Here is a 10,537-nt window from a genome sequence, read left to right as displayed (position 1 = left end):
AGGTACAGGAACAGCATAATTTCACTGAGAATAGGTAAACAATCCAGACTATAGGTGTCAAACGTGCTGGGGCACAGAAGCCCTAGTTAGTCCAGTGTCCAGAACCTCTGCCTATCACTGGAGAAACAGAGACTCAAATATTAAACCTATGTTTGTATTTTATTATAAAACATCAATCAGAAATGCTGAAAACATGAAACAACAATATTATGTATGTGAACTATATTACACCCTTTAAAACTAAAATATAACAAAAATACTGAAGAATATAACAAATTGTCAACTTAACATTCAGCAAAAGATCTTTTGCTGGTAACTATGGTAACATTCTGTTTGGAAGAAATGGAAGCTTTAAGTTCTAAAATGCTTTGATCTTCTAGGTTCTAAAATGCTTTGATCTTTGAAGTTCTAAAATGCTTTGATCTTCACATGATCTTTAATGTCAGAACATTTCACAAACTCCTTGGACTCAGTGACTTTACTTATTGTATCTCTGACAACAGCAATAATTTTGATCTAATGATGGAAGTGCATCAGTTCAATGTAAAAAGTCTGGAACAAACATGCTTTGATGTCCTTAAGGATCATCTCTGTACAGAAAACTGCATTGGGCTGTGGCAGTTTGCAAATGCCTGTTATATTCCCATTTTGTTTCAACTGAAGTATGAGGCCTTTCACTTTATCTGTGAGAATTTTGAGGAAGTTTCACTCTGTGAAGAGTTTTTGCAGCTTGCAGAGCAGGAGCTGGCTGATATCCTGGGTCAGGATGACCTTACTGTGACCCAGGAGAGCACAGTTTATCAAAGTGTTTTAAGATGGATAAACCACATGCCTGAGGAACGACAGGGAGCCATTTCTACTCTGTTACCAAAGGTACGACTGGGGCTGATGGACAAAAGTTACATCACAGACAATGTGCTTAACAATGATGTGGTAAAAACAAACCCTGAGTCCCACCTGTTGGTCTCTAATACCCTTAAAGTCATATCTCAACCTTCGTTACTCTGCTCTGAGTCTGGGATCAACAACACCTTGTTTTGCCATCGCTTGCCAAATGCCGTCTTACTGATGTTTAGAATATATTCTAAGATCATAGAGGCCTTTGACTACAGAACTAACAGCTGGATCACAGTTCAGACTCATCCTAGTCTGGAGAATCCCATGACTCACTTATTCTTCTACAGAACTGTCTTCCTTGGTAGATGCTTCTACATTCTGGGTAGTGGTTTCAGTTGGACCGACCCCTGTAACAGAGTGTGGAGGTATAACCTAGTCACACACACTTGGCAGGAGATGTCACCAATGCAGGAGTCACGGTACTTAATGAGTGTTACCGTGCTAAAGGGATGCATTTATGCTATGGGAGGCTACAGGGATGATGGTGCCTCACGAAGAACTGCTGAACGCTACCAGCCCAACATCAACCAGTGGACGTTCATTGCATCAATGAATGAAGGGAGGAGCTACGCCAGCTGCACCACACTGAACAATAAGATTTACATATGTGGAGGACGGAGTAATAGAGTACTGAATACTGCTGAGTATTACAACCCAGACACCAACCAGTGGACACTGATCACTCCCATGGGAACACCTCGGTATAAACTTGGAGTCGTTGCATATATGGGCCACATTTTTGCAGTTGGAGGAAGCGATGGGTCCAGACGTCTGAGGTCTGCTGAGGCTTATGACCCAGTGACCAACACCTGGTACGATGTCCCTGAAATGGTCCACAGACACAGATACTTTGACATTGCAGTGATGAACATGAAGATCTTTGTTGTGTCTTGTAGCACAGGAAACAGAATTGTTGAGTGCTATGACTACACTACAAATACTTGGTCTGTGGTATTTTCTGGCATGAACCACAGTGAGTATGATTGGGTGAGATGCTGTGTGATTTCTGGACTTCCCAACATGGCTGAGTACTGTTCACCTCGTAAACCCATCATACCCAGGACACAGATCTAAAAAAAGTCTAAACTAGATACTGAGATGGAGCAAATGTTATTTTCCATGATCCTAACTGGGAGTGTAACCTGCTCTGACCAGGTCTGTGTGTATCAATAAAAGTGTTTAAAGACATTAGAAGAACTAATGTGTGAATAAATGGATCAGTTCATGTCTCAGCTCAGATGGGATGGTTTTAATCAGCCTGGATCAACCTGAGTTGGTGATGATCTGTCCAAACCTCTGGTCTGATTCAAACCTCAAGCTAATAAATGATTGCTAATCAGGAAATGTCCAAATGAAGCTCTGTGATGATGGGCTTTCATTGTTAGACACGTTGTCCTAACCAACAGGACAGAGGAGTTCATCTGTTGACCAATATCATAGTTAAAGCCTTTGCTGCAAATTAGGGTAGATAAAATATTAAAAAAAACACTACATTTGAGGAGAATTCTTAAAACAAGAGACATTATCTGTCCATGCAGCAAGTTAAATTTACTAAACAAGAAATCTTGAAAAAAAAATGTTAAATCTTAAAATAAGAAGGTCCTGAAAAGTATTCTAAAGGGTTAAAATAAGCAGAAATTGATGATTATTAGACTAAACTACCTAAAATCAAACTTCATGCAGCACAATAAGTGAAATATACTGACTATAAACAAATCATTCTTGATCATTTATTTATTTATGTATTTTTTTAATTTTGGCAAATGAAAGCTTCAGAACAAGAAGAAAACAAATAATCTAAGCAAAAAAATGACTCAGCATTAGTGAAAAATGATTAAGCTGTTTCTTGATACAAGTTGACTCATTTTGAAATAAACTTAAATCTACATTAAAACCAGTTTTTGTTTTTAGAATAAACATCTTATCAGTATCACAACCAGGAGTATGAGTACCATCAACATTTATTAACAGTATGAACCGTACACCAGAAACAGTGGTTACTGCACACTTTTTATGTCAAATTTAAGACTTTTTTTAAAGCAAAACAAACGGCAATGAACAAAACACATAATATGCTGCTGTATAAAGTGCTGTGATTTGTCACGTGAAGAAGGCAAAAACAAAATGATCAAACATTTGTGCAACACTACAATGTAAAGTATTCAAACATGTCTCAGTTCAAGGTCCATCTAACATGTGAGACCTAAGGACACTGAGGGAAAACTTGTGGCGTAGCTAGCCAAGTCAGGCACAAAACAACTTATTCAAAGGCATTGCAAACAAAAACAAACACAACAGACCTGACAAAATGCTGCTTGACATTCACCTATTTTTCAACCAATGATTTCCATTCAGCGATTGCTTTCCTATATGTGCTAGTAGCATCTTGATCATGGATGGCATCACCAATGACCTCGGTTTGAATGACAGAGAGGACCGTGGCAACACACTTTGGGTGTGTTAAGTGCAGAGTGTAGTAGTATGCCATCAATACCAACATTGATTCCCAGAATTCCTCCTGGGGGAGGTGCTCACAGGCATGTTTCCCACAACAACACAGCTGGATGTTCCATCAAAAACCAGCAGCGGAGAGGAGAGAGGCTGCTTCTCCAGGTATAGCCCAGGGTCCTCTCCTGGCTGGAATAAAGTAAAAAGGACAATGTGGTGAAGAGTTTAAAGAGAAGCAGTGCCGTGCATCAAAACAGCTTCAGAGGGCGTGTTCATTGAACACTCATTTATTATTAACTTATCAGGTTAGAACTAATGAACTGAACCAAGAGCGTTATCAACAGATAACAACACTCAGAAATAATATGATTTAGATCATGTTTGAATCCATGTACCCTTCATTCTTTGGTTATTTTGTTTCAAAACCAAATTAAAACTGCATTTTTTAAAATTAATTTAAAACCAGAAACAGGAAAACGGAAAAACAAAATACAGATAAAAACGGTGTATTTCTGATTGGTTTTAAAATAATCCAAATAACAAGGGCAACATATTTTATTGTTTTGTTTGTTTGTCTTTTTTAGGTGACGGCAGTTGCAAACACTGCAGTTTCTCTGTGAACTTGTAATAGAGAATAAGAACGCTACGTCAACTGTATAAACTATGGAAGTATATCTGTACCATAATTCAATTTAAAATCCATTAACAGAAATTATTTTTCATTTTCAGAATATAGCTGCATTTTTTAACTCATAAATAAAATGAATAATAAATCATTCATTTTCATTTTCTTCTTTCCTTAAACATGACGCTCTGGTGGGAGGAGTCAATGCAGACTGGAGAACAATTACAAACGGTGGAAAATCAGATGATTTCAGGTCAAAATAATGTGAGCAGCTGATTTTCTGAGGGTGCACAGATCCTAGATGACTAAGATAGTTTATAAATGTGATGACTGGACTACAATAGAGTTACACAGAAGTAGTTTGATATTTGCAACCACTGTTTATTTGTCAAAGGTCACATATTAATTCAATGAAACTTTATTTATACAGGGACAATTCCAACAATAGTCACCACGTAGCGTGAGATAACAGGCAACACATTGTGTGATCATTGGTTTCTAAGAAGGGTTTACAGATGAAAAGCTCTATTATAGCTCTATTTACCGACCCCCGCGCGCTTTGAGGTCTGAGGGCCAGCTCCAGCTCGTGGTTCCGAAGGCGAACCGTAAAACTAAAGGGAACAGAGCGTTTTCCGTTGTCGGCCCTAAGCTGTGGAACGCTCTTCCCCTCCACATCCGTACGGCCCCCACCGTGGAGTGTTTTAAATCTCGTCTCAAAACTCACTTTTATTCTCTGGCTTTTAGCACCGCGTAAGTTGTGTGGTCCTCTGTGTCTTTTATTTTTGTTTTTGAGTTTTATTCTTATTTATAGTTTTTAATGTGTTTTTATTTATATTTATTCTTTTAAACTGTTTTATTTTTATTTATTGTTTTATACTCATTTAGTGGCAGAGCTCATTTGTTTGTTTGGTTTTATTGTTGTGGTCGCATGTTCAGCACTTTGGAAACGTTTTGTTGTTTAAATGTGCTATATAAATAAAGTGGATTGGATTGGATTGGATAGCTAAGTGTGTGCTAATATGCTAACTATTGTAATATACAGTTTTTAATAGCAGACATGATATTTACAGTCATAATATATTGTGTTTCTGGGTGTGTAAAGGTTACAGATGTGTTCCAGTGAATTAATATTCTTTTGATATTTATTTGAAAATATGTTTTAATTAATATTTCATCCCAAGGTTCCTTTTTCAATGCAGATATGGTAAACAACAACAAAATTCCATATCAGAATCAGAATCAACGTTATTGGCCAAGGGTGTATGAATACACACGAGGAATTTCTTTTTGTGACCTGTGCTCTCTCAGGTAGTGTAACATTAAATAATAACAATCAACTAGAATAAAGAAAAATAAATAAAATAAATAAAAAAAAAAATAAAAAAAGAAGTATAAACATAAATATAAGAGTAGTTAGACTAATATGAGCAAACTAAATAAAAATAACAAGATAATAATAATAGTAATAATAATAATATTATTAATAATAATAATAATATTATTAATAATAATAATAATAATAATAATAATAATAATGAAATAAAATAAAAATACAATAATAATAATAATAAGATAATAGTGCAGTAGTGCATTGATGAGTAGTGCAGGTGAACATTTAAATGAAAAAATTATGTCCATCAACATTCACAGTGACAGGTTGATCCAGGGTTGTTATGTTTAGTTCCAGGGTTATTTCACAGTAACAGAAACAGGTCTGACACTCTATGACTGTTTAGTGTTGATCACAGTGACAGCCTGGGGGAAGAAACTGTTTTTATGGCGGGTAGTTTTGTCGTACAGTGATCTATAGTGTCTGCCGGAGGGGAGGAGTTTAAACAGATTGTGTGCAGGGTGTGAGGGGTCTGCAGTGATGCTACCTGCCCATTTCCTGACCCTGGAAAGGCATAAGTCTTGGATGGAGGGCAGATCAATACCAATGATCTTTTCTGCAGTCCTGATTATCCTTTGTAGTCTGTGTCTGTCTAGTTTGGTTGAAGATCCAAACCAGACAGTGATGGAGGTGCACAGAACAGACTGAATGATGGAGGTGTAGAACATGATCAGCAGCTCCTGGGGCAGGTTGAACTTCCTCAGCTGTCGCAGGAAGTACATCCTCTGCTGTGCTTTTTCCTGGTTGTGTCTGTTTGGGAGGTCCACTTCAGGTCCTGTGAGATTGTGGATCCCAGGAACCTGAAGGAGTCCACGGTAGCCACTTTGCTATTCAGAATGGTAAGGGGGTGAGTGGGGGGGATTTCTCCTGAAGTCCACTGTCATCTCCACAGTCTTGAGCGGGTTCAGTTCCAGATGGTTCTGACTGCACCAGAGAGCCAGCTGTTCCAACTCCCATCTGAAGGCAGACTCGTCCCCATCCCTGATGAGACCGATGACGGTGGTGTTGTCTGCAAACTTCAGGAGTTTCACAGAGGGGTCCCCTGAGGTGCAGTCATTGGTGTAGAGGGAGAATAGAAGTGGGGAGAGAACACACCCCTGAGGGGCGCCAGTGCTAAGTGACCACCCGGTCAGCTAGATGTGATGCTTCCCAGCCTTACTTGCTGCTTCCTGTCAGACAGGAAGTTGGTGATCCACTGACAGGTGGAGGCCGGCACTGTGAGCTGGGTTAGTTTCTGGTGAATGATGACCGGGATGATGGTGTTGAACGCAGAGCTGAAATCCACAAACAGGATCCTAGCGTAGGTCCCTGGGGAGTCGAGGTGATGCAGGATGTAGTTCAGTCTCATGTTGACTGCATCCTCGACAGACCTGTTTGCCCGATAGGCAAACTGCAGGGGGTCCAGCAGGGGTCTTGTGATGTCCTTCAGGTGGCTCAATACCAGCCTCTCAAAGGACTTCATAACGACGGACGTCAGGGCAATGGGTCCATAGTCATTGAGTCTTGTGATGGCAGGTTTCTTGGGGACTGGGATGATGCTGGAACTTTTGAAGCAGGAAAGTACTTCACACAGCTCCAGTGATGTATTGAAGATCCGTGTGAAGATGGGGGCCAGCTGCTCAGCACAGGCTTTCAGGCAGGAGGGAGACACTCCGTCTGGTCCTGGAGCCTTTTTGATCTTTTGTTTTTTGAATAGCTGGCACACATCTCTTCCATTGATCTTCAGGGCAGGTGGGGGGTCAGAGGGTGAGGTAGGGGGGGAAGTGGGGGGAGCAGGAAGGGCAGAGTCCAGGTGATGGGCTGATGCTAATGAGCTCGGGGGTGGGTGTGAAAACCTGCAGTACAAGCTATTCAGGTCTTCAGACAGTCTTTTGTTACCTGCAGGGTGGGGGGAGGGTTTCCTGTAGTTGGTAACCTCACGCAGGCCTTTCCACACTTCTGAAGGGACTTTGTTTGAGAAGCTTTGTTTTAGCTTTTCAGTGTAGCACCTCTTGGCTACTCTGATCTCCTTGGTTAGTGTGTACTTAGCCTGCTTAACACTAGAAGTCCCACAGAGGTGTCAAATGAACTTTTTACCTATAAAACCCAGAGAGGGGTCATTCGACCCAAAGGATTTGTGCTAACGCCTGTCCTCAGCTGCTTTTGTTAAGTCAATGAGGCAGTAAGTGTCGCACCACAGGAGGGGCCCTGCATCCTGGGTTCAGGAAGATTTTCAGTTAATATATAGTTATATACAGTTGCATTGATATTTTAACTCTTTTTGGTTTTTTTTTACATGTGTTAATGGACTATGTAAGAAATATTGATTTAAAATTCTCATAAGGTGGAGGCTTTAACCCTCTATGACACAGCAACCTTTTTTCCTGATTTTGTCATTTTTTGTATAACATCTACAATTTTTCTGGTTACTTTTTTTTATTTTTAAATGCCTACGTTCGTGGTAAGCATAGTCGAAGGTCAAAAAGCCGCTCGGGACACCACCATGTTCACGTCTCAAACAGGTTCTCCCCCCTCCGTGAGGACAACACACTCACCGGGGAACAAACTCTGATAATTGGCGACTCCATAGTGAGAAACGTGAAGCTAGCGAAGTCAGCGGGCATTGTGAGGTGCATCCCAGGGGCCAGAGCGGGCGACATAGAATCAAATCTAAAGTTGCTGGCAAAGAGTAATCGTAAGTTTGATAGGATAGTCCTCCATGTCGGCACTAATGACTCCCGACGTCGTCAGTCGGAAGCAACCAAAGTGAACATTGAATCAGTTTGTGCTTATGCTAAAACAATGTCGGACTCCGTAATTTTCTCTGGTCCCTTACCAAATCTGACCAGTGATGACATGTATAGCCGCATGTCATCATTTAACCGCTGGCCATCGAGGTGGTGTCCAGAAAATGAGGTGGGCTTCATTGATAATTGGAGATCCTTCTGGGGAAAACCAAACCTGATAGGAAGAGATGGAATCCATCCTACTTTGGAGGGAGCATCTCTACTATCAGAAAACATGGCAGAGTCACTGTTATGACATCTCATGAATGAGACCATGTTACAGAGGGGGAGTCCTCCACGCCCCTCTGCGCTTGCCTTAGGACAGTTTCCCTCCCATTGCTATTATGATAGCTGTGTTCATCGCCATGACAACTGTTGTGATGGTGATGAATATTATTTTATAAAGACGGTGTCTGTCCCCCTACCCAAATTTCACAATGATTTTAACATAAAATCAAAAAAAAGAGCTATCAATTATAAAAATCTGAAAAAAATTAAAATCTCAAATCTAGAAACACCAAAACATAAAACCATTAGATGTGCTCTATTAAATATTAGATCACTGAGATCCAAATCTCTACTAGTAAATGACCTTATCTCAGAAAATAACTTTGATTTATTCTGTTTAACTGAAACATGGCTGTATCAAGATGAATATATTAGTTTAAATGAAGCCACTCCTCCCAGTCATTTAAATACTCATATGCCATGAGACATAGGCCGTGGAGGTGGTGTAGCAGCTATTTATCATTCCTCTCTCCTAATCTATCCTAAACCAAAGGCCAGTTACACTTCCTTTGAAAGCCTGGTTCTAAATTTATCTCATACCGAATCAAAAACCTACCAGCCAGTCTTATTTGTGATAATTTACCGTCCTCCAGGCTCTTATTCTGAATTTCTATCAGAATTCTCTGAGTTTATATCAAACTTAGTCCTCAGTTCTGATAAAATACTGATAGTAGGAAATTTTAATATCCATGTTGACAAAGATAGTGATAGCCTGAGCTCAGCCTTTATGTCCCTAATAGACTCAGTTGGCTTTTTTCAAACTATTAATGAAGCTACTCATCGTTTAAATCATACTCTTGATCTTGTTCTAACATATGGCCTTGATATTAATGAACTAAAAGTCTACCCTGAAAATCCTCTGCTATCAGATCACTTTTTAATATCTTTTAACATTATACTAGAGGATCTCGCACTGTGCAATAAAATAGTTACGAGTAGAAATCTGTCCAATAATGCTGTGGCTAAATTTAAAGAGGCCATTCCTGCTGCCTTAAACTCAGTGCACCATCCAATAAATAACTATGATATTAATTATAACCCCTCTCAACTGGATCTGCTTGTCGATAGCTCTGCTAGTCTACTAAAATCCACCTTGGACTCAATTGCCCCATTGAGGGAAAAAACTATTAAACGTCAGAGGAAAGCTCCGTGGTTTAGCTCTGAAACTCACACACTCAAACAAACAACCCGTAAATTAGAGAGAATGTGGCGCTCCAATAAAACGGAGGAGTCACGAATACTCTGGCAAGAAAGTCATAGAAATACATGACAGCCTTACGACATAGTCGATCTACATACTACTCCTCACTAATTGAAGAAAATAAAAATAATCCGAGGTACCTTTTCAGCACTGTAGCCAGACTAACACAAAGTCAGAGCTCTATTGAGCCCATGATTCCTCTAGCCCTCAGCTGTGAGGACTTTATGACATTTTTTAACCATAAAATTCATAAGATTAGAGATAAAATTAGCCACTCCCTGCCTTCACCTGGGCCTGTTGTACCATTAAATGTAAATAAGCCTAACCTAAACTGTTTCACACATATAGGACTTCAGGAACTTAACTCTATTATTTCATCCTCCAAATCATCGACCTGCCTTTTGGATCCGATCCCAACTAAGCTGTTTAAAGAAGTTGTTCCCCTAGTCTGCCCATCTTTGTTGGAGACAATAAATATATCCCTATCAATAGGCTACGTGCCACAGTCCTTTAAAGTAGCTGTAATCAAACCCCTTCTCAAAAAACCTACTCTCGATTCCAGCACTTTAGCAAACTACAGGCCTATATCTAATCTTCCTTTTATTTCAAAGATTCTTGAGAAAGTTGTGGCCGCTCAGCTCTGTGACTTCCTTCAAAACAACAGCCTGTTCGAGGACTTCCAGTCAGGTTTTAGAGCTCAACACAGCACAGAGACACCTTTAGATAAAGTAACTAATGATCTACTCTGGGCTTCAGATGAAGGACGACTCTCAGTGCTGGTTTTATTAGATCTTAGTGCAGCTTTTGACACTATAGATCACTATATTCTACTAGAGAGATTAGAGAAATTACTTGGAATCACAGGGACTGCCCTAAACTGGTTTAAGTCCTACCTATCTGATAGGTACCAGTTTGTACACGGT

The 10,537-nt window shown here is 39.8% G+C and overlaps 1 pseudogene; it reads left to right on the top strand.

Annotated features, from left to right (window-relative positions):
* The first annotated feature begins 1,019 nt into the window (after positions 1 to 1,019).
* On the top strand, positions 1,020 to 2,296 carry LOC114458381 (kelch-like protein 10 pseudogene; annotated as a pseudogene).
* Positions 2,297 to 10,537: the final 8,241 nt, after the last annotated feature.

Source organism: Gouania willdenowi, unplaced genomic scaffold, assembly GCF_900634775.1.
Source record: "Gouania willdenowi unplaced genomic scaffold, fGouWil2.1 scaffold_10_arrow_ctg1, whole genome shotgun sequence".
NCBI lineage: Eukaryota > Metazoa > Chordata > Actinopteri > Blenniiformes > Gobiesocidae > Gouania > Gouania willdenowi.
Note: the sequence above shows the minus strand (reverse complement) of the source record. Positions and strands in the feature narration are given on the sequence as shown.